The 23,159-nt window shown below is 57.0% G+C and overlaps 1 long non-coding RNA gene across 2 annotated transcripts; it reads right to left on the bottom strand.

The window, feature by feature from the left end:
- Positions 1-68: 68 nt before the first annotated feature.
- LOC128061334 (uncharacterized) lies at positions 69-21,212 on the bottom strand. Of its 2 annotated transcripts, none has more exons than XR_008200720.1 (5): positions 21,069-21,212; positions 17,621-17,697; positions 14,613-14,788; positions 2,194-2,300; positions 69-1,996 (listed from the first exon to the last, which is right to left on the bottom strand). It is a non-coding gene; the product is annotated as an uncharacterized LOC128061334 (long non-coding RNA). The 2 variants fall into 2 exon arrangements; XR_008200721.1 differs by lacking the exon at positions 21,069-21,212 and adding an exon at positions 19,673-20,108.
- Between the last annotated feature and the right edge of the window lie 1,947 nt (positions 21,213-23,159).

Raw genomic sequence — 23,159 nt, 5'->3', positions numbered from 1 at the left:
CAAAAGGCACAGAGAAGAGTTACAAAGTGATGCTCAAAGGACATGAAAGTCAAAGCTGGTAAGTCACACAGACGATCGCAATACAAAAGTAATAAATTCTAGGCTAATTTATTCAATTCCACAACCAGTTCCTTCACATTATTATATATACGACGAAATGAAATAGTGAAAGTTATCACTGAACTGTGTGAACATTTACATTAGTTTTGCCCTGTTTGTAAACCATTTCACAATCTGCAAAGCATTTTCTGATGTTATCTCCCTGCATCCGGAAGCAAGCACCCTTTCGGCCTGGGAGGCTCTAACCACTACACACAGGTGGGTTTCACCTGGGCCAGGGCGACTCGCCCACGAACCCTAGTGAGGAAGAGTACAGGCTCGCCCTTCCCCATCACAGATGAGCGGTCAGGACATTCAAGTATGACCCCGTGAGCCACCAATCTTAGTCTCTACTGGTGTCCTAAAACTGTATTAAGTAGGCAACTCTCTAATACAAGAATGGAGTTTTGTTTTGTGTTGTTTTCAAAATCAGCCTGAAAATAAGATGTGCGAACAGTGTTCAAATCAGACTTCCATCTCCTATGGGTGAAGCTAAGAAAGTATGTCTGTATTTCCTCTGATACCATAACCGAGAGAAAGAAGAGACAAAATCTTTACCTCTCAGGTTCCCTACCGATTCTTCAAGACTCCAGAGAAAAAGCGTCGTTTTTTCTGCCTCCTGGAAATAACGTTATGTGCTGCTCTAGGGAAGAGAAGGAAATAAAATGCGAACACCAAGTTGTGCTCTTCAATTCTCATCACGAACCAGGGATTATTCCTGTTTTTGCAGAAGAAACTGATCCTCAATGTGGTTCGAAAACCTGTCCCCAGTCCCGTGACCAGTGAGCCGGGTCCGAGCTGGGTCTGAGCCTGGCGTCTGTGCTCCTGCCCCTCTGCCCACCGCCGCCTGCTCTGTGGTTGGCCGACTGTCTCCCTCTGCCCTTGCCCCTGATCATGAGCAAGACTGAGGGCAGGTGGGAATCCTAGGCAGGGCTTCTGCATAGACGGCGGGGTGCTGCTGACTGTACGGGTTAAACTCGGGTGGAGATGGGAGCACGCTCGGTGCTTTGATACTCCTGCAAGCCGTGCCTGGGTGGTCTCCACCGCGCGGCTGCGGCAGTGGGGAGAACGCTGGGGATGAAGGCCCTGCAGCATCTGTCGTGGACGCCTCTGCAACCTGTGGGGCTCTGCAAGGCCTCAGTCACAGACGGGGGAGTCTGGGCCAGGCGGGGGTCGTCACTGCCTGCAGGGAAGGGCTCTAAGCATGGGCACCTGCGGTCAACAGCAGAGGTGAGGTCAGTTGGGTTGGGGTGTCAATCAGGTCAACACTTTGAGGCTTTAAGATCAAGACTGAGCGTGAGTCATGACTACAGGATACGAATAAAATATAAAAGGAGGAGGTTGAAGGAGATCTGTATTTGGCAATTCTCAGCTTTGCCGCTTTCTACTGCAGCCAAACTCTTCTTCCTTAGTAACTTCCAGCTGCCACTATCCACCCCCTTTCCGAAGGTATTACAGGAGTCCTTTGGTGACCCAGAATGTCTCTCCCCCTCCAGAAGGCCTCTCTGCACATGCCGCTCCCTCTTTCTGGAATATTCTGCATCTACTGTCCTGAAACTCCCAGCCCTGAACCACCCCACTCCACCCACACAGTAAGCCTGGTGGTCTCAAGTCCTCCTTCGGGTCTCAGCAGGGCTACCCTGTCCTCAGAAAAGCACCCCAGTCTAGCCCGGCTTTTGGTTAAGCTCCCCTCACACTCCACCCTGCTCTGGTCCTTCATAACACATTCAGGTCATTGGGTCACGAGGGTGACTAATCCCCGGCTCCCCGGGAAGTGTCAGCTCTCAGTGCAGAACACGGGCCACGCGTGGCAGACAGGCAACTGTCGCCGAGGGAGCTCGGGGGCCCGAGCCCGTGTGTGTGCTCCCAACTCCGGAGCTCTGAAACACTCAGTGCCCTGGAAAGAGAGGCAAGAGATCATCAGCAACGCACTGCTGTAGCACACTCTAAAAGGACATGGGGGGAGTTACCTTAGGATCCAAAGCTTTTGCCCTCCCAAGCCCACCAGATAAAAGGGTCTGTTGAGGTCTCAGATCTCCCGACAGAACCAAGCTTCTTTCTCCAAGTCAGTCGAGCAGGGAGCGACTCACTTACCTGAACCCAGCCGCTGGTTCTGTCCCCAAGTTGCACGCAGCCAGGTGATCCGAGGCGGCTGGAAGCGGCATGCCCTCCCTGGCACCCAGCCCGGAGGCCTCCTGGATCTGGAGGAAGGCAGCATGGGAAAGCCTCAGCATGCTGAAGCCTCCAGGTCTTCCCACAGCAACCGAGCAGCCCCGGGCAAGCCAATCAGTGAACAGGGGCTTAGCGGGCTGCCCAGGAGGGAGAACCAGCCCTGGAGGAGTGGGGACATCGGCCCTGGAGGTGCCACCTCGCAAGAGGCTTTGGGGCCACAGGGCTGCTCCAGCCCACTTCCGTGTCCACATTCTATTTGGAGGTTTTTTTCCCCACCCCCCTCATGCCTACGAAAACTCCTCTGCCTGGGCAGGGACCCAAGGGTGGAGGAAAGGTCACCGCACAGTGCATCAGAACACAGCGGCTTTAATTTCTGCTCAGCCCAGGTTCTGAGAACGGGGGGCCTGGACTTTTCTGGAACGGGCCTCAGGGTGCTCATCTGAAAAAGCAGGGGCAGGGGCAGACTGGTCACTGCACCATCAAATGTAAGGAGGGTCAGGCAGGAAATGAGACAAGCGGAGCGGGGACAGTGTGCAGAAGTCCGGTGGCCCTGCTCAGTCTACAGGCACGCAGGGTCAGATGCAGCTAAACAAGAAATAAGACACAAAAACTGCACAGGCCAAAACCAAACGTCTGAGAGTTAAATACAATCCATGGGCCTTTGCTTCCAGAACAGTCTAGAGACGGCAAAGAGAGAATCCACTGCATTCTGTAAATGACGCTGTCTGCGCCATTTAAAGTCCTAAGAATCCTATGCCCAGCATGGTGACCCCCTACAAAAAAATAATACAGGAGGAAAACAGGAAGGAGAGGAACCCTTATTTATGAGATCTGTAAGCACAGACACAGAACACACAGGAACCAGGGCTACCGGCCGTGTCCTGCGCCACCACGGCGTGTTCAGATCCAGAGCCGGGAAGGCTCCTGGGAGGCGGCAGCCTCCCCCTCCCTCCGACCCGCTGGGTGCTGAGTCACAGCTACTTACAGGACTGACGCAAGTTCCAGCCGGAGCGGGGGAGGAGAGCCGGAAGTGGAGGCCAGCTCATCCATCTTCCTGCCACTGGGAATGCTGGTTTCGGGGCTCCCGGTAGGGAGAAGAGTCATCTTGGGGAGACAGAGGCCCCGAGAAGGCCCTCCTGGAGAACGGGGAGCGGTCTGCCCTCGAGGCGCTCCTGGACCACTGTTCCTCTGAACACGGAGGCCCAGCCCAGCTTCCTGCCACCCTCAGCTCCAGCCCCGGCCCAGTGTCCTGAACATTTTGTCTCCAAGTGGTCAGGGCGGGGCCTGTGGCCAACTAGCTTGTGGTTAATGAATCAGAGGAAAGGGAGATAAAACGACAGGTATAGGGATAGGGGGCTGGGGAGCAGGAGGGCATGGAGGGCTCAGTGTCCGGGAACCACCAACTTCACCAGCCCTGGATCCCAAAGTGGGGGTGGCGCGCGGACCCACTAACCATCACCCCTCCCCATCGTGCACGCACATCACCCTTGAGATAACAACGCCAGAAATCACTGCCTTCTCAGCTGGGGTGGGCCCAGCACATGCACTTCCAGTTTCTCCTGGGGCGGGGGTATAGGGGACCTACGTTCTGAGGCTTCCGTCCCTTCCTTGACACTACCAGCAAAGACTTGGGTCTAGAAATCTCCCCATGTCCTGGACTCAGGACAGGGCATGGGGGCCCTGGGCCAGGAGGACACACGAAGCTACCCTGCCCGGGGATGCCGTGGAGCCTGGGGGGGCAGAAAGAGACGGTGGGGGGGCCATGAAGATGGGGTCAAGGATGACTCCCTGTTGCCCAGAGAGTGGCTCCGCCTGGGTGCGGCGTGGGCACAGTGCTGGACTGCCTTCACGGAAGCTGGCGCTTTCCACAAGCAGGAAAGGGAGTGTGCGGACGGTCTGTCACACGCACGATGCCCACCACAGTTTGTGGCTCCGCGCCAGAGCAGGTCCCCAGGAGAAGCAGCCACCAACACTCCCCGCTTGTCCCCCCAACATCATTTATCGACCCGGTGAGGATGCATTCGGAGGTGAAACTTCAGACTCAGGTTAAATCTAACCCTGGAAGTTGGGGGAAGAGACACCCAGAATCCAGTGTCCCTGCCACCGGGAGTGAACAGGAGGCACAGCCCCCCCACACCCCCTGGGAGCCCCATTCACAGGGCCCCGTGCCTGCCTGTGGGGAGAAACACTGTGTCTGTCAGCGGGAACAGGTCCAGAGGTGTGCCCAGCCTCTGCGGCACTGCCGGACTCCTCCTGGAAGGAGAGCAGGGCCTCTCCCGGAGGTGGACATCCTCCCGGGAGCACGGACCCTGTGGGCAGCAGGAGGCCCGGGGAGCACCCACAGACCTCCCAGTGGCAATTCTAACCGGTACCTGGGCCCACACCTGGCAGAGCACGTGGACCAGGGCATGCCCCTGACCTGGTTCCACTTCCCTAGGTGGGGGAGGACAGGCAGGGGGTAGGTCTGCAGTGCCGGGTGGCCCAGAGCACCCTCCTCTCCTGCTTCCCCTGCAGCTGGCCCAGCAGGTAGCTGCGCCTGAACTGCTTATGCCAGCCTCGGGACCCGGGTCTGCCAGTCCGGGACCTGCAACAGAGAGCGGTAGGAGGAGGGAGGGGAGGAGGGCAGGGAGGAGGGCGGGGAGGAGGGCGGGGAGGAGGGAGGGGAGGAGGGAGGGGAGGAGGCTGGGGAGGAGGGAGGGGAGGAGGGAGGAGGGAGGGGAGGAGGGTGGGGAGGAGGGTGGGGAGGAGGGAGGGAGGAGGGAGGGAGGAGGGAGGGAGGAGGGGGAGAAGGGAGAGGAGGGGGAGGAGGGGGAGGAGGGGGAGGAGGGCGGGAGGAGGAGGAGGAGGAGGGCGGGAGGAGGAGGAGGAGGGCGGGAGGAGGAGGAGGAGGGCGGGAGGAGGGGGAGGAGGGCGGGAGGAGGAGTTTCACAGTCTAGCGCATCCCCATCTGATCAGAGAGGGGAACGCGGGCTACTTCCCCTTTTCAAGCGCTTCTGGGGCCCCACTTGCGTTTCAGTTCCTCCCCCTCTGGACCAGGGATGGCACGGCTGGTGGGCCTGGCCCGGGCGGGTGCCCAGGTGCCCAGCCAACTGGGCCCTCGCCCGGCTCCATCTCGGGCTGGCAGGCTCCCTGCAGTTACCCGGCATGCCCTTCCCCTTGTCAGGGAGGCCTCGCCCTCTTGTTTTCCAAGTTTTATAACAGTATTGTTTGTTGTCCGGCAGATTAAATTCTTCTGGAGGCGGGGGAGGGAGATGAGGGAGGGAAAGGAGGGAAGAGAGAGAGGGAGACGAAACACAAATAGGGCCATCAGGGCCAAAAGACTAGATGAGCTGCTTTCTGAACAGAGCTCACCTGTCTCGGAGGGAGGCCCGTGGCCGGGAGCCCATGTTCACTTCCTCTCTGACCCTCTCTGCCTGCACTCTCAACCCAGCAGGGGGGCGGGGGCTCAGACTCTCCAGGCCGCCAGGGCTAGGCGGGGAGCCGCACCGTCTCAGAAATGGCTCACCTCTGCAGCAAGCCTGCACTGTGCTCACATGTGAAACGAAGGGAACACCGTTTACCATGTCAGAGACACGGGACGAACAGGTCCCCAAGGAAACGGTACCACAGGCGTGCGGACAGACATTCCTGTGTGCCAAAGGAGTGAACGAGGGTGGGAAACAGACAAGAAGGGAGGCCGGAAACTGACACAAAAGCAGCATGAGCTTACAGACGGCAGTGGCGGCGGGCGACCCGGCAGTGGAAGGCTCCTGACTTGGGTCTTTCTATGTCAAACATGCAGGCACTAGTGATACTAAAGGATATACGATTCTCTGCATTTAACACAACCTTCATTTAGACATCAACTGGTTGATTTCTGGACTTTGGTCACTTCTAAATAGTATGTTAAGTGTGCTTCAACAAACCCCCATGCCTTTAAAAGAGCCAGCAATGCCGGTGGCCCCAGAGCTGTGGACCTGCACCGAGAACTCCTCTTCCCTCCCCTGCCTTTCTCCAGCCAACAGATGCATGGCCCTGCCTCACGTGCTGCATTCACACACACACACACACACAGTCTCTCTCCCCCCGACACACAAAATTCACATATACACACTCTCTCTCCCACACACAGAGTTCACACTCATTCACACACACACACTCTCACACAACGCATCTCTGATGCCTGTCGGCGGTCCCTAGAGTGCAGAGAAGCCGGCCGGCAGGATGGCAGCAGTGCTGATACAAATCAGGATCAGAGCAGCTCAGAGCTCTCCCGGCAGGGATGAGGGGCGAACATGCCTTTCTCCTTTTTTATTCACAAATACGATCAGTCCTACAGGGTCCGTGCCAGAAGTTCTCTCTGCAAAGGGAAACAACGTTCGTGTGTCCCCCATCCCGAGCTCTGGCGTGCCTCAGGGGCAGAAAGGACTGGCGGAGCCCGCACGGGATCCTAGCACCCACAGCTCCTGCTGCTCCCGGCGTCCACAGACACAGGCCTGAAGGACCCTCCTGAGGACCGCCAGCCTCCCTCTCTCAGAGAAGCCTCATCTCTCCTCGGGAGCCATCAGGATGCCACGGTGGTCCTCCCCGGAGTGTAGCCTAAGCCCCCTCCCTGTGCTGGTGCAGACCTCCTCCGCTCCTTCCTCCAGAGAGCCGGGGTCCAGAATGACCAAGGTTCACACGTCAAGCCCCTCAAGTCTGCGGCCACAGAAACAGCTCCCAGGTGGCTTGCCCATCACAGGATTTCTCTACAAGCCAGGGCTGCATCCAGGGGATACCAATGGCCAGATGGTGCAGGTGTGGTATGTGTGCCGACCCCCACCCCACCCCAATCCTTCCTCAAACACCCCGTTAAATACGCTATAAACGCTAAGTCACCCTGGTTAAATACGCTACAAACGAACACTCCTTCCCCCTCCTAACCAAATGCAGATCACACAGAGGGCCACATGGCCAAGGAGCCGTGCAGCCCACGCTCTGATTCAGAACCCCTTGTGGAGGGTGGGGGCTGGGCTCAGTACTTAGAATACATGGCTGCCCAAGGATTCTCTGAGCACCTTCTTCACGGGAAAGGCCTACTTCTTCCAGTCAGTCAACATGCAAACAACCAGAGCTGAAGCGAGCGCTTCCATCGCACATCGGCCGGCTCCTCCAGCAGGTGCAGCACGTTAAGCAGCTAGCAGACAGGTAATGAGCAGCTAGGCAGAGCTCCATACGCAACGCCTACAAGTCCGATGGGAAAAAAGTCTCAGAGACCCCACCGTGAGGCCTCATTTCTGAGAGAGATACTCGGCAGAAGCAGACCATATGCACAAGCATGAAGTGCTGTACAGACGTGTCAGAATGGTCGGAAGCACAGCATATTCCAGAAGCTTCCAAATGCAAGAAACCTCACCAGAAACGCATGGTGCATGGCTGGCTTCCCAGAGACAGAGCACACGCCAGTCTTCACGAGAGCTCTGAGAGAGCTGAAAAGGCAGAGAACCCAGATATTCTGAGGTTTCCTGCCCCTTCAATATATAGAGAAAAGACCTGAGACCTGGAATGGCCAAGTCAACTGCCTAAGACCCACCCCCATCCCCACCCCACCCCTGGGTCCCCTGGCTAGAACACCCAGAGTCAGGGGACCTGGATGCATGGTCTCCCGAACTACGCAGGTACAAGCAGGATTCTCTCCAGTTCAGGGTCATCAGCCACGGGGCTCATACCACCCACCTGCCCTCACAGGGCGTGAGAGGTCAGAAGAGCTCGCAAATGTGAACAGCACCATGAAACATCACGGGGTGCGGGTGAGACCACGGTTACCAGGCAATTCCTGTCCTGCCTGCATCCGAGCCCCAATCCCCATTCCCACCACCATTCGGGGAGTCCAGGAGGCCGGGTTCATAGTGACGAACCCCAGGTAAAGTGTCCTGGAGACTGGCGAGCAGACAGCATCTTGGGAGAAACGCAACTATTTTTAAAGCTCTGCATTCTGTCTAGCGGGTTGCACAGTGTGTGCCTCCGCGTCAGGGCTCCTGCCCACGCACCCCGGGAGACACAGTGGACGTCAGGGACTGAGGCCACTGTGGAGCAGGGAGGCCGGGGCCCCGCCACGCCAGGCCACAGCCCGGCTCTGCACACAAGTCCAGAAGGGCTTGGGACCCTGCGCTTTGCCGTACATGTATTTCATTTTTGCTGTCTTTTAAGGAGGGGCTCAAGACTAAAAAGCCAAAATGGAACTGGTGGCTCTGAGATATTTCTGTTTTCTTTGCTCCTGTCATTTTTTTTTTAATGGAAGGGCTTAAACAATCACATGAGAAAAGAAGGCTAAATATAAAGGGAAACTTTATGACAGCAACAGGGGCACAGACCCTGAGAAGTTACAGGGAAGGCAGAGGACACAAGGACCCTGCAAACCTATTTCCTCTCCAGGATTTAGGGCCAAAAGGGGAAGGCCAAATCTCTCCGGGAGCATGGCGTGTCAGGTCACCCCCCTGCAGCCCTGCCAGCCCCCAGCAGTTCCCATATGGCCCGTCTCTAGACGAGCTCCTAGCAGGAGCTGGAGTCCCTGTCCTCGGTCACCTGGAGGGTCCTCAGCAGACACTTTCATGGTCTTTACTTTCTGCATTTACTTCTGGGGCATTTCGAAAAGTGCCTCCACCGGCCAGCCCTAATTCACTCCAACGGTGTCCCTTCAGGAAACACGGTTACTGCTGCAAGCAGAAAGGTCTCTGGGGTCCCTCCCCTCTCCTCGTAACGCAGGTCCTGAGTTTCTGGCTAAGAAATACCTCCACGGGGCTTCCCTGGTGGTCCAGGGGTTAAGAGTCTGCCAGCCAATGTGGTGGGGGGACACGGGTTCGGTCTCTGGTCCAGGAGGGTCGCACCTCCCCCGGGGCCGCTGTGCACGCTGCAGCTCCTGAAGCCCAGCGCCCCAGAGCTGTGCTCCGTGGCAGGACAAGCCCCAAGAGGAGAAGCCCAAGCAGAGCAGTGACGTGCAGCCCCACTCCCCGCCGCTGCAGACAGCCTGCAAGGAGCCACGAAGACCCAGCACAGCCCAAAATACACAACTAAAAACAACAACAAAAAAGAAACACCTCCACAAACATCCAGGGAGCCCCCATATCAGAGCTGACGGGGACCTCCGCAAAGATTCTCATTCAATCCCTCTTGTTTTTATAGATAATGAAACTGAGGCCCACAGAGGTAAGGCGAGGGAGCACGTTTTTACCAATGGAGCCAGAACGCCAGGCCCACTGACTCGTCTACGGGTTTTGTGAGCCCCCACAGGCACACACCACCGAGGCCCACACTTGGTCCCACTGCAACCCCGGCCGCCTGGCAGCAGGTGGCAGCCTCCACGGCCAGGGTGGGCCAGGCCGCCGGGACTGTGGTGCCAGAGCGGGCGAGTCACGTGGCCTGCCTCACCCTGGGCCCAGCAGCCGCGGCACTCCCACCGTGTCAACAAGCCCCAGGTCCTGGCGCTGCACACAGGAAACATACCCTCCCCCATCCCCAGCTACCAACCTGCCTCAACCTCTCAGGACACAAAGCTCCTCCGAGCATCCGATACCAAGGGACTCCCCCTCCCTTCCCTTCCCTATCGTGAGGATCTTGGAACCACGCGTGCTGGCAAAGGAGTGGCTCCGTGGAGCTCTGCCTCCTGTGGGCACGGTTCTACCAGTGACTCAGCAAACACTGACCCCGAGTGTCCCCCGGCACTGGATGGATAAGACGGTGACCAGGCCCCGGGGGAGATGCCAGCTGGTGCCTGGTAAGGGTGGGAGAGACAAGAGGTCAGGAGTAGACATGGCTAATGGGGAAAAATTAAAAAAAACCCTAGTCTGCTGGTGACCAAAGGTCTGGCAGCTATGGCCACCCTGATTCCTGACCCACTGCAAGCTTCTGTGAGCGTCTGTGGGCTGCAGATGGATTTTCCCAGCTTGTGGGAAACGAGAAGGGTTAGAATGTATGTCAGTTCTCTCTGGAACTTCAATCAACATGGCTTCCCCGGGGGCCGAGGTCCTTCAGTCTCCCCGGTTCTCTCCCTGACCAACATCTGGATCCTGCTTCTGCAGAAGGAAGAGGGTCCTTCTTTTCCTTCTATGTCTATCTTTAAATCCCATTTACTAGCATTAACAGTATCTTCCCCACGCGAGAATATACACCCCTAAGGGCAGAAACTTGGTTTTGTTGAGTCCAGCAACCCCACACTGAGCACTGTCCTTGGCACATACACAGCAGAGGCTGAAGACACCGTGTGGAAGGAATGTATCTGCCTGCCTGTGCACGGGGATCACAGAGTTATCTGGCCTTGCCCTCTGGGTCATGTCGGCTGCCGATCCTCTGAGGGTCTCAGCTCGGGCTTCAGCCTAACAGCGTGAAGAAAACGTGCAGGCTTCGGACTCAGAGATGCCCGAGTTTAAATCTCAGGAGTGCCACCCACCAGGCGTGTGACCTTGCTTAAGTCACTTAACCAAATCACTGTGTCTTCAATCATAAAAGGATTGTTCTCAGCATGAAATCAGATAAGCAAAAGGGGGCCTAACAAAGGCCGGCTTCCCTGGACTGCATGCTAAGACCAAAGACTTTGAGGCCTGTCTCAGCCTCGTAACAGACCCCAATCCGGGCTCCACGCACACATGTCTGCTCAGGCTGCCTATGGCAGCCTCCTCCCACCCGTCCCGGCCTTGATCCTGTGGTCAGATGCTGCACAACTCTTCCCCCACACCCGTTCCCCCCACCCTGCGTGGCTCTCCATCCCCGCCCCCCTGCTCCTCCCCTGCTTCGGGCTCCACGAGACTGCACGGGCCCAGGGGGGCTGCTGGAGGCGTTCTCTGGCCTCATCTGCCTACGAGCAGCTCCCGTGGAGGGAGCTAGCAAGAAACCAAACCGCGTCTACGCTTCCCTGACAGACACTCCAAGTCCCAGAAAAGAAACGCAAGATGAAGAGGGCCTCCCACAGACAGCCGGCAAGTGGAAAAGGCGCTCTCGCATATTTCGGAGGTGTGGGGGTGGGGCGGCCACAACATGCCCAACAAAGTGGCCAGCACGAAGTACAGATGCTCACTGAAGCCCCGCTGCAGCCCCGGGGGCACTCGTGCCAGGACACAGAGCCAAGCTGTGCATTAGACAGTGTGCGGTCCTGAGCAGACCAGGAGTCGATGGAGAGGAAGGTGCTGACCAACCAGGCCCCCTGGCAGGGCCCCTCCCGCAGGCCTCCCGGCCAAGCCGCACCACCGCGGCTCCAGGGCCACCAGCCCTGTTAACCTTGGCCGGACCCCAGCCGGAGAGAGGCCCCCGAGCCGCCTCCCGGGTCCCAGACTATGGGGACTCAAAGGTCAACAGAGAAGCACCGGCTCTGCCTGACCCCCCTCTCAGGGGGTGATGCCAAGTGCTCTGCCAGCCTGGCTCCTGACACAACGCTGCACGTCACGTCTGGAACAGCCAGGCCGGGAGCAGGAAGGAAGGAACACGTGAGATGAGGGAGAAAGCTGGGCAAGTCGGCAGGGGAGCACCAAGCCCCAATCCAGGGGGATACCAGAGGCCCCAGAGACAACAGGGTCTCAGGGAGCAACGCCAGCCTCTGCACCCTGGTGACCCCCCAACAACAAGCCAGGGGCAGGGCTGTGAACGCGGGCAGCGGGCACCCGGAGCCAGGCCTGAGGACCCGCTGAGCACAGGGAGCCGCGGCTCCCCAGCACGGCCAGCGGCTCCATCTGGCTCCCGCCCGGCAGCCAGCGCTGGCCAGACACTAGCCGGCACATCTTGAGGGACTTGGCCGGCTCCCGCTTCATCTCCCCAGCTGCACCAGAGCTGATCTGTCTGCTTTATTCCTGTTCCAGGTCCAACACCCCTAGCCATCCCTCACTCCGTTCCTGCCAGAGGGGCTGAGGCTTCAGATTCCTTGAAGGAAGAGACAGCGGACTCTTCCAAATACGCTCAGCAAGGATCCCAGGCTGCTCACGGCCAACTCAGAGTCTCTTCTCAGAAGGGAAGAGGTGAAGATGCAACACTGGGAGGCAGCATGCAGCAGGCTTCCCGGGGAAAGGGGTGGGCGGGGGGAGTGGGGGCAGAAACACCACCCTCGTCCCCGAGGCACAAGCGGAGAGCTGGGATCCCACAGGGGCCTCGTGATATCATCCGAGAACATCAGAAAATTCCCCAGCACCATCCCTCTGGTCTTGAGACCCCAGACGATCAGCTGTCAGCTCACTCCATCCGGCCCTACTGGCTCAGACGGGGCAGGAACCGACTCGACAGGAGAGAGATCTCCCGAGAATGTGCACGGCGCCTCAGTTTGCACCATCTCCATCAAGTGACAGATCTCCCAGTTCCGCAGGCCTCATCCTTTTTAATCACCATCGCTATTATTGTGACCAGTATCTAGTGCAGCATCGAGAAAAACGTTCCTACGTCAACTGCCTGGAGATGCTTTGCAATGGCTCACTGGGCCAGGATTTTTCTTTTAAGTAAAGGCAATGAGGGCCTAGAGGAAGAAAGTAACTCACTCAAAACAAAAAAAAACTTAAGGTAGGGAAAGAATCCCAAAGTTCACTGCCCAGCCCACAGTCCATGAAGTCCAGGCCACAGGCCTAGACTAAGGCCCAGTGAGGCTAAAGGTGCTCTAGCATCCAGGTTAGAGAGGACATGGGGAAAGGAAGGCCCAGCTCCCAGGCAGGCTCCCAGCCCCTCTGAGGGCTCAGCACCCAGAACCTATCGCTGGACACAGGGGCCTGGGGAGGGCAGTGACCTCGGGAGGCCTGACAGTTGTTCTGCCAAGGGCCACTCCCACCGTCGCCGGTGTCCGATCACTTAGGCTGCCCACCCGGCCCCTGTGCCTTCACTGGTTACTAACCTCATTCACAGAAAAGCCAGGAGGAGGAGGATGGAAAGAAGAGAGCAACTGTCTGGGAGATTCTGAATGGAGAAGTCTGAGGCTTCTCCACTAAGCACAACACCCTCCGTGAGCAAAGAGGGGCTGGGGGAGGGCCGGACCGCACCGCACAGCCCACACTTGAGTTACCTGGGAGGCAGGGAGGTGGCAGGATCCTATCTTCCTTCCTGCATCTGGTTTCCGATAAGCAGCCTGGCAGTAGCTCGCTGACAAGCCCAGGGTCGCGTCATGCCCATCGGCACTTACAGTTCCAGAACCACACAAACTGTGGGCTCAACAGTGTCTCTGAGAGGAACCCAGATCATGCTGCCCTGTTCGTCTCAGCATGACACACTCATTCACCACCCAGCTACTCTGCAGACAACTGACCCCTTCTGCTGGTCAAGCCAGACTTCTAGAAACCCCAAACGAGGGTGAGGGTGGGGCGCAGACAAGCTCCCAGATGCCCAGAGCTGGGGCTGCCTCACTGATCCCAAAGAGACTCAGAGGAAGGACGAGGCAGGGCTGGAGGAAGGCAGGGAAGGTAGGAGGTTCCAAAGAAGGAAGGGAGAGGTCAAAAGACATGCTTGGGCAAAGCAAGGCAAACCGGAAGCTGTTAAGACACAGCGGAGGCCACACAGTGCTCTCAGCCACATTGGGTGCCAGCCTCTCCTCCAAACAAACCCAGGATCCTTCGAGAACCACCAGCCCCTCCTGACCCGCATCCTACATCGCCGGCACCTGCAAGGTCCTGAACCTGCTAGCACCTGAAACAGGGGGAAGGAAAGAAAGCTTGGCAGCTCTGAACCAGATGACCAGAGGCAGATGCGTGTACACAGACACACAGATGCGTGTGCATGCATGTGCGCGCACGCACACACACACACACACACACACACACACACACACACCCCTTCCCAGAATAAAAGGCCCCGTGGAGGTGGCTCACTCTCTCCAGGTTCTGGTTTTCTGATAGAAGCTCTCCTCCCCGTGGGGGTGAGGGGACAGACAGGTCCGATAAGAATTGCTTAGCACAACGCTATATATAGTCTAGGTTCCTAGCGGCCTAGCGATCTGGAGCTAGAACTTGGCAGAGAACCATGCTAGATGCTGGCAAGGCACATCCCCCACCTCGCCACTCCCCCACCCACCCCCCTCAGCCAGGCAACTGAGAGTCACTCCCTGCTGGGGGCAGTGAGCACAGGCAGGGCCCTTCCATTCAGCCCGTGAACACTCAGTTCCGGAGGACCTGGCCTCTTGGCTCCATTTTAGCGTGAATCAACTTCTCCTGAACCTGAGGGGGATGCACGGGGGCGGAACACTGACTGCTAGGCTCTCTGCAGCTCTCCAGCAGCATGGGGAAATGGATCCAGCGCCCGCTTCTGGAGGACCCAGGGCGGGGCTGTGCAGCAAAGAACCAAGAAAGCACAAGAGCCAGCTGGGTTCAGCACCGCATCCGTCCACTTCCCACATTCGAAGGGATAAAAGAATGCAGACAGATACTTACTGCGGAGAGCCAGGCTGCCAGGCAGCTCCTTTTTCTGTGTGTTCCAAATAAGACACGCAAACAGGCAACACGTTTACCCCACAGGATGACGACTGTCTTCTGAACGCCAGCACCATCATCAGCGGAGTCTCCAGCAGGCTGTCACCTACTTCTGGAGCTGAACTCCCCTGAGTTCTCTGTGGGGAAGAAGTGAAAGGTGGGCTCAGCTCCCAGGGACCACCAGGCGAGGCACCACGCATGGGCCCCAACCACTGGAGTCTCTTCTGGGACCCCGGACGTGGCCCTCCGCTGTGGCGCCCTGTCCACCGACAAGAAGCAGAGCCACCATCAGGCCCAGCGTCCTGGAGAAAGGCCAGTCGCAGCGGGCACGGGGGCTCATTGAGGAGGACCCATCCATCACACTGCTGCAAAAACAAACCCGAAGGACAACAGCTCCCTGAAGCACAGAACCTGGGCTCTCGGCACCACGCAGCTTCCGGACAAAGATCCGCAGATGTTCCAACACCCACATAGAGACACGAATTTTTTCAGGTCAAGTTGCTCTCTGCTTAGGCTGAAAAAGACATGACTGCAAAAAAGGGTGGGGGGTGGTGATGGGGCTGCCTTTGTACTTGCATGGGGTCGGCCAGCTCCCACCCCCTAGCCTGTCTCTTCAGCTCTCCGCTGTGACCTGGGCCGGGTCCCCCGCTCCTTCTGGGCGCCCAAGACCCCAGATCCCAACGAGTCACGCGGAGAGGTCCTCGGGGAAAGAGGTGGTGCGCGGAGACAAAGGTCAGAGCGGGCATCGTCCACAGGAGCGCGGGAGGCTGAGAAAAATGGCACCCAGGCTGAGGAGACCAGAGAGTGTGGCCAGGCTGTCTGTCCCTCCATCGTCCCCTCCCACAAGTTGTTTGCTCCTCTGCCCCAGAGGCTGGCCGACAGCGCGGGAGGAGAGAAGGGAAGCCAGATGCTGAGGATGATGGTGGTTTGGCCGAGATTCTGCGGCAAAAGAACGGAGGGCCAGTCTCCTCCCTGGGTCTCAGGGACAGGCCGGGCGGCGGGGCGGGGCCTGGCGGCAGGGCGGGGCCGGGCGGCGGGGCGGGGCCGCGGGGGCGTCACGTGCACAAAGCGCATTGCTGCAGACCCGAGAAAAGCCTAGAACCCCGAGCCGCCATGATGACACCACACACACACACCCACATCCACACACACACACACACACACACCCACACACACACCCCCACACCCACAGACGTGGAGGTCAACGCCCATCATGGCTCCTGAGGAGGAAGAGAGGAAGACGGTGAAGATGAAGAAAAGCTTGGGATTTGGGATAAGGAAAGGGGAGGCTGAAGAATGGCTGCCCGAGAGAGCTGGTCTTCGGCTTGAGGCCGGTGATGCCGGAGCCACCATCTTCGCGTGACGCCGGCAGAGGAGACCCCCAAGACACTACATCCCCACAACAGGCACTAGGGCTGCCAGGCCCCACCCTTGCTGCCCCACAAAAAGGGGACTTGCCCTCCATCCAAGGCAATGAGCCACACTGAGAAATCCCCAAGGGGTTTTTCTGGACCCGGGAAGATGTCTCTTTGTCGGGGACGAGTGCGAGGAGCTCAAGAAGCCATCCTGGTTGCCAAGCTCATCTAGTAACACAAATGGCTGCGTTTTCTTTTCAGGTTCTAGAATTGAAGGGTCTACAGAGCCCTGTTAAGTTACCCGGTATCACCCCTGCCAACCCAATACGTGGCGGTCGCCTTTCCTCTGCCAAGCCCTTCCTAAAAATGACCCCAGCCCAGGGTCAGCTCTGAGCTCCGACAAGCTGTTTTTGCTGCTTTCATGTTGACAGAACGTCCTGGCCACTCGGCTGAGTGCTCCATCTCCCGGCTCCCGACACACTGAGTCATCATCCGAAGAGGAAAAAAACAACAAAGCAGCCGTCACCAGGGTCCCCGCTGCCGTCGGCTGACGACTCATGAGCTGTCGTCACTCTCTGTTCTGCAGCCCCGGAACTGGTGACGAGGGGCTTCAGGGTGTCCAACTCCCCTCCCACAGGCTGCGATAGCGTCAGGAAGCGGGCAGCCACCGCTGCATTCGGAAAGAAGGGAAAGTAACCTGGCATCAAAAGGATCCCAGGGAGGCTCACTGGTTAACCCTCACTCTGCCACCACATGGCTCATCTACGTTTCCATGGTGCTTTCCTGATTCAGAAGGTTCTAATGCAAGAGCGGGTATTTAGCCCAGGTGGGGGAAGGCACGACCTCGCAAGTTTCAGGTGCCTGCTGCCCGGTTACCTCCTCCCTGCCCCTGGCTATGATACCACTTAAGACACATAAGCTTCCTTCTTCCCCATTTCTTCTCGAGCTACCTCGTATATTCCTTTCTTAAGTCCCCAGCAGAAAACTGGGCAAGGGGAATGAAGCTGCATCGCTTTCTCTTAGGAGCCTACCTGTTTGACAATATATTAGGCATTTCTGTGTAGTAGGTATAGTGGCTTCATTTCACTGACCGGGGACACTAAGACTTAGGGAAATCAAGTAACATGTCTCAAAACACCCAGAAGAGTGAGGCAGAGTCAAGATGTAGACCCAGCTCTGCCCAAGTGCCACGTCTCTGCTTCTTCGGTCTCTACAGATCTCTGGATTCCGGGGGTTATTCTGTCTGCCCTGAAGGTAATGCAACCCCTCCACCAACACCTCCTCTTCCAAGAGGAAACTGAGGTTTGGTAGTCCATTAATTTCAGCTACAAAACGAACTCATCCTCTTGCGTTAACCTATCCTCAAAGCAAGAAGAGAAAGTTAATGAGGGCGCAGGGAGGGTGGCACGGAAGAGCTAAGTGACCCAGACCCTGGGTTCAGGAAGATGAGCCACCCAAACTCCCACAAAGCATCAGGGATTCACAGAACTCCTTAAATAGACACGTTTTGGGGATCTACCTCCTAAGAGGCATTTTATAGACACTGAAGAGTGAGAGAAGAAAAATGCAAAGGCTGTGAGACACCAAGGTTCTAATCATGAGCAGAACACTTACCAGTCACTCCTTGCAGGGTTGCAGTGAGGAATAAATGAAATAACCACCGTCAGTGATCCCCCACCTGGATGTGGTACCTGCCAAACAGAAAACGTCATATAGGTGCATGTTTCCTTTCTTTCCCCCGGCTTCCTGGGGCTCACAATCTAATAGGTGACATAAGACTTAAAGAACCCCAGCACATCTAAAGTAGCACCGGAGAGGCATGAAGACATAGGAGTTTGGTCGAAGTGGGCAGGGGTGGGTATGAGGATTGCTTCTGGTGAAAGTAATCAGGAAAGGTCCTTGGGAGACAGTGGGACTGCCGCAGGTGGGTACAGTGGAGGAGGCATGGAAAGTGTCAGCAGTGAGAACAGAGACAGAGAAAAGGCAAGAAAAAGTAAGTTGCCTGGTTTTCCTGGAATACTTGTTCCACTTAGGCAAACTCGGAAAGGTGAGACCGTATAGGAGAGCTAAGACAAGACCAGTCATAGACAGCCTCCAGCATCCTGCTAAAGGGAAGGGATCTCACTCTGGAGACGAAGAGAAACCATTTTAAATTTCTGAGCAAGAAAGACAAGATGGCCGCTGCACGCAGAAGGGCCTGGAAAGGAGAGGGACGGGAGGCAGGGAGCCTCACTGGAGGACTACAGCTGGAATCATGGCCCTGGCAGGGGACATACGGGGGAACACAGAGGGGAAAAAAATGGGGAACAGGCAGGGCCATCCAAACAGATCGTCAAAGCTCCCACGGACCCCACCCCCTGTCCCCATGGAGAGACTGCCAGAGACAGAACCTATTTGGGGAGCACAAACCACAGGTCCAACTCGTCGGAGGTGAGCTGCCATATCTCTGCTTTTACCCTCCCCCTCAAAAACCTGGTTTTCCCTCCCTCTGGACTGCTCTAAGCTTCAGGCTGACGAAGGCATGGGAGACCCAGACCTTCGGTGAGCAGTGCCCACGTTTGGGCAAAGCCGGGGCCCCAGCTGGTGGAACCCTCACCCGGGGCCGTGTCCGAGAGTGGCACTGGGCAGTCCTGCCCGTGGGGCCATCTTCACTGCGGCAGCCACCACTGTGCCCGCCTCTGCTGCGCTTTTGCCCCCCCTCCCCTCCTCCGTCACAGCCCCCGCCCCCCGCCCACTCTGCGGAACTGGCACAGCAGGACCAGAAAAACCAACGCCACCATGTCCGAGACCAGCAGAAATGCCTCCAAAATGGCAGCCTTATGATAAAAAGGAGTCTCCAAAAGCCATCAACCCACCCAGGGAAAGGGAAGCTAGAGACAAGGGGAGGGGAACTGTCAACTACCTCCCAACTGGCCCCCCAAAGTCTTCCTTACTCTCCCAATGGTCACATCTTTCCCTTCAGAAACTTCCTCTCAGAAAGCGTAAGAGACAAAAAAGGGCACTGCCTCCTCCCCCCACACCCCCCCCCCCCCCGCCCCCGAGAGGTCCTGGGGGCCCATAGGTGACATAGGGCATTCAGAAGGACGTTCTGCATTTCATACCCCGAGACAGGGGTCGGCAGTCCATTTCTGTCTGCAAACCCAGCCCCTCTCACTGACTGGACAAGCGCGAGCCCTCCAAGGGAGTCAAGTCTTCTCACTTCTCTCCCACCAGACCCTCCCCAGTTCTGTGGGCCCTGGGGAGCCAGGAGGTAGGGTTGCAAGGAAGGGCCGAGAAAGCACAGCCGTGCCCTCCGTTATGTAATAAGAAGGGCGGTGCTGTCCTAGGCCGGAGACCCGGAGCGCATTGCGCTCCTGGATGCGCAGTCATGGGCGGGGGCCACTGCGCAAAATGCAGGGATCGGAAACCCCCTCCCCACGGAGGTAGGGGTTGCAACGAGGGCTGGATGGGGAGCTGGGACCCTGATTTTTCCAAGTCCTCCTCCCCCAACCAGAGGCGAGCAGCCTGCTGCCCTAGTTTTGCTCTCACTGTCCTCACTCCCCAGGATGACAGACCCTTCTAACCTGGGACCTCCAAGTCTCTTGTGGCCCCGTGGCTTTCCCGGAAACCCCACCAAATAAATACGCAGTTTCTGAGCCGTGTCCCAGGCTCAGTCCCCATCCTCACCTTTCCAAGCACCAGGGAGCAGCAGCTTCTAGAAGGCAGGTCCTTCCCATAATGGGCTCATCTCTGGACAGCCCGGGACGTCAATGCAAATCTCTCGTCCCCGGGGAGTAGCCCAGAGTCAGCAGGAAGCCCAGGGTGGTGGCAAGAGCAGCAGGAGCAGCTGTGCCCTACCTTGCCCGTGCGTTTCCAGGGGAGCCAAGAATTATTTTGCCGCAACGCTGAGGTGTGGCTGATCGGAAAATTCCCACTAAAGAACAAATACTCTCTTCCAGTTTGGTCAACCCTCTGCGCACCCACCTCCCCAACCCTTGCTCCTCCAAAAAAAAAGTTTGGGGGAGCCCTTAGCTCCTCTTCCTTATAGTGCATGAAATTAAAAAGGCACAGGAAGAGGCTTCAACGGGTCAGTCAAAATCAGGCAGAGACACAGGAGCATACGCACACCCCTAAACAGATTTTAGAAAGCTGCTGGGCTTCTCCCCCCTCCCCTTTAAGCAAGTGAAATGCAAATTCAGATTTGATACCCTGCCCTCGGCCAATCAAAAAAAGGTTTTCACCTGCCATTGGCCCACCCACCAATCAGAGGAAGTGTCTGGAGTGAGAGCCCTCCCCTGGCCAATGGAAGGCCAGCTCAGTCACTTCGTTAATGATGCAGCAGTACAAGGAAGGCCATCACATGTGAACTGGAAGGGGGCCAGCATGGAGACACGGGGAGCGCACGGTAAACAACTCCCAACGCCACAGGGATGACATTCAATCTCTAAATGCTAGCTTCCCTTCTCGGCCCATCCTCAGCCCCACTCAGCAGGCCCTATAGATCCCAGGAGCCTTACTACCTGTCCCCCCAGAGCCCACAACAAGACCCAACAGTGACTGCGTCACCATTCCCCACTTTCCACAACTACGCAGTGACAAACGTGCCGGCTTCACCCCACTTCTCCCAGCCCACGCCCCATCCTGCCCGCCCGCTCCCCCACCAGCCCCGGGTTCCCAGGGATGAACACTGCAAACCAGGTAACTAACCCCTGGAAAGGCTGCCCTTCTCGCCTTCCTCACAGTGTTCCTCCTCCTCACTCCTTACCTTCCACCTGAGAACCGTATGGACGGACGGACAGACACGGACACCCAAACAACTTGGAAAACCAGTCTGTCTGTCTGCCAGACAGAACGAAATGGGGGTAAAGGCTGGGAGGTCAGGTGGGACTCCAGGGATGGCTTGCTACTTTTTCCTCTACCCTGGTCAGGCTTGAGCAGCTGATACTAAGGGAAAAGAAATTAAAGTGGAAAAAAACCCTCCCTCAGAGAAGAAAAAAAAAAGGCAAAAAGCGAGAAAGAAGGTGAGAAAGACAGAGCACCCACATACGCAGAGACATCGCCCCCGATCCCAGCAAATACGTACGTGGGGGAAGAAGGGGGTTACGCCATCAAGTCCTGAAGCCCGTCGGACCACCCATCGTCGCCTGCGCAGACCCAAATCTCGGCCGGCCGTAAGGTGCCGCAGTCCCGAATGTTCCAGAAACTGGTCCCGGCAACCCTTCCGCCATCGCCCCGAAACCTCTTGCTCCCGACCCTGCCCCCCACTGCCACCCCACCTCTTCCCCGCGGGAGCCGCTCGCGCCACCTTGCGTGTCATCTCCCTAGCTTAGGCTACCCAGAGGCCTCCGGCCCCCGACGGATTTCTGAGCGCTTGGCAAGTGAGCTGGCAGAACCTGGTGCCCGGTGTTGCTATGACTTGTTTCTTGATTTCTCTCTCTCTCTCTGCTGCAGCACGGCTGTTGCTAGCAGACCTATCGACGGAGCGCTCGCTCGCTCTCTCCTCTCCTCTCCCTCTCTCTCTCTCAGAGCTCTGTGACGCAGATCTAAATTCTCCAGTCTGCTCCTTGTGTTGCAAGAGCAGAACTGCAGCTTTTCCCCTGGAGAGCCGGAGGGCAGTGCCAAGGCTGGTCAAACAAGGCAAAAAAAAGTTGGGCCTACACTCCGCTTCTCTGGCGGCACTTGCCTGGCCCCTTTTACCCCAGACCTCACTGCTCTGGGGCATAGAGGGCCTGGTGCCCACAGGCGCACGCCTTCTTTGAGGACTCCCCTGCCCTAAGACTGCTTAACTCTTTGAGAGACAGTGCCCAGAGCCCAGACAGGGCTGTCCCACACTGAATGTGGCGTCATGGTTTCTTGAACTGTAGGTGCTTCTCCTGGATCCCCCAAAATAATGGTCCCCACCCTGAGACCACTGCTCTATTAACTCTTTCTGCCACAGACAAGTCTAGTATTACAGCCGGAGCTGATTTTTGTTATTTTCTGCTTTTTTTGGCCATAAACCAGGACCTTTTTTCTCTCTGGAATTTCCTAAGGACAAAATGCATAATTAAAACATTGCCTGCTTACCCTGTGAGTCGCGAGTCTTCTACTGGGGCAGAAGTGAGAGAAACCGCACTGAATGGCAGCTCGGCGAATCTAGAGAATCTCCACTCTTCCGGGGCTCAGAATTTTAGGGCCTAGGTGGATGCGTCCAATCACTTCTCAAAGGCAGTTAGGCTACTCAGTCCCAGAGATTCAGGTTGCTGAGTCATTTGTTCCCAAGAAGATCCTCTGACAACATGAAAAGCAGCAAACCAGAGTGGCAGCCAAGCCTGAACGCTGAGCGGCCAGTGACTGGCTTTAACGAGACAAGCATCCACCAGCCCACCCCCGACTGCCCCTGCCACGGTAATACATGGGCATTCACACCTGGAATCGCTTACAAGGAGGGGGTTTCCCACCAATGCTCTGGAGACTGACTGGGCTTGTTTTTGGATACTGACAGGTCTCCATTGCAGCAGAGCACACAGCTCCAACTCCCAACATTTTCCTGCCCTATGACCCAGAAATAGTTCCCGAACAGCTCAGGTGCTAACTCACAGAACCACACACACCTAGACAGGCTCCAGGTGTCTTGGATTCCCACATGGCCACATCCAAAGGCAGACCCGCCAAGGTTTCTGACGACCAGGTGTAGCACAAGAGCCTAGCCCTGATGAGAAGTGAGAGGTGTATTCAGGCTCATTCAGGTTCAGGGGCAGCTGCGTCAAAGTATATCATACGGAGATCCTTGCAACTTCCAGACAGCTAGAGAATGAGAGGCCAGGCAGACACCTTATCCCATACCTCGACTCCCAAGCAGCCTTCTTCAAGCAACTGCTCTGGGCCAAGGTTTCACCCAGCAGAAAGAAGACCACTTGGAAGACAACCATGGCACTCCACAGCTTTAAAAGAAGTCCAGAGCATCTGTGCCAAGCTCTCAGCAGGGGAGAAAGTGCTTCAAATTCACACCTTCTGGGCTCCAGGGTAGAGCATGCCAATAAAGAAGTCACCTAGTGGTCTCATGACCAAAGGAATGTGGCCTTGATGGCACCAAAGCAAGTCCCCCGGAATGGTCCTCTGCCTACTTAAATACCACTTGCCATAGTTTCCTTTTCCATGGAAGAAAAACATGCCTAAGTTCATGTCAGGACAT

Source organism: Budorcas taxicolor, chromosome 16 (assembly GCF_023091745.1).
Source record: "Budorcas taxicolor isolate Tak-1 chromosome 16, Takin1.1, whole genome shotgun sequence".
In the NCBI taxonomy this organism is placed as follows: Eukaryota; Metazoa; Chordata; class Mammalia; order Artiodactyla; family Bovidae; genus Budorcas; species Budorcas taxicolor.
Note: the sequence above shows the minus strand (reverse complement) of the source record. Positions and strands in the feature narration are given on the sequence as shown.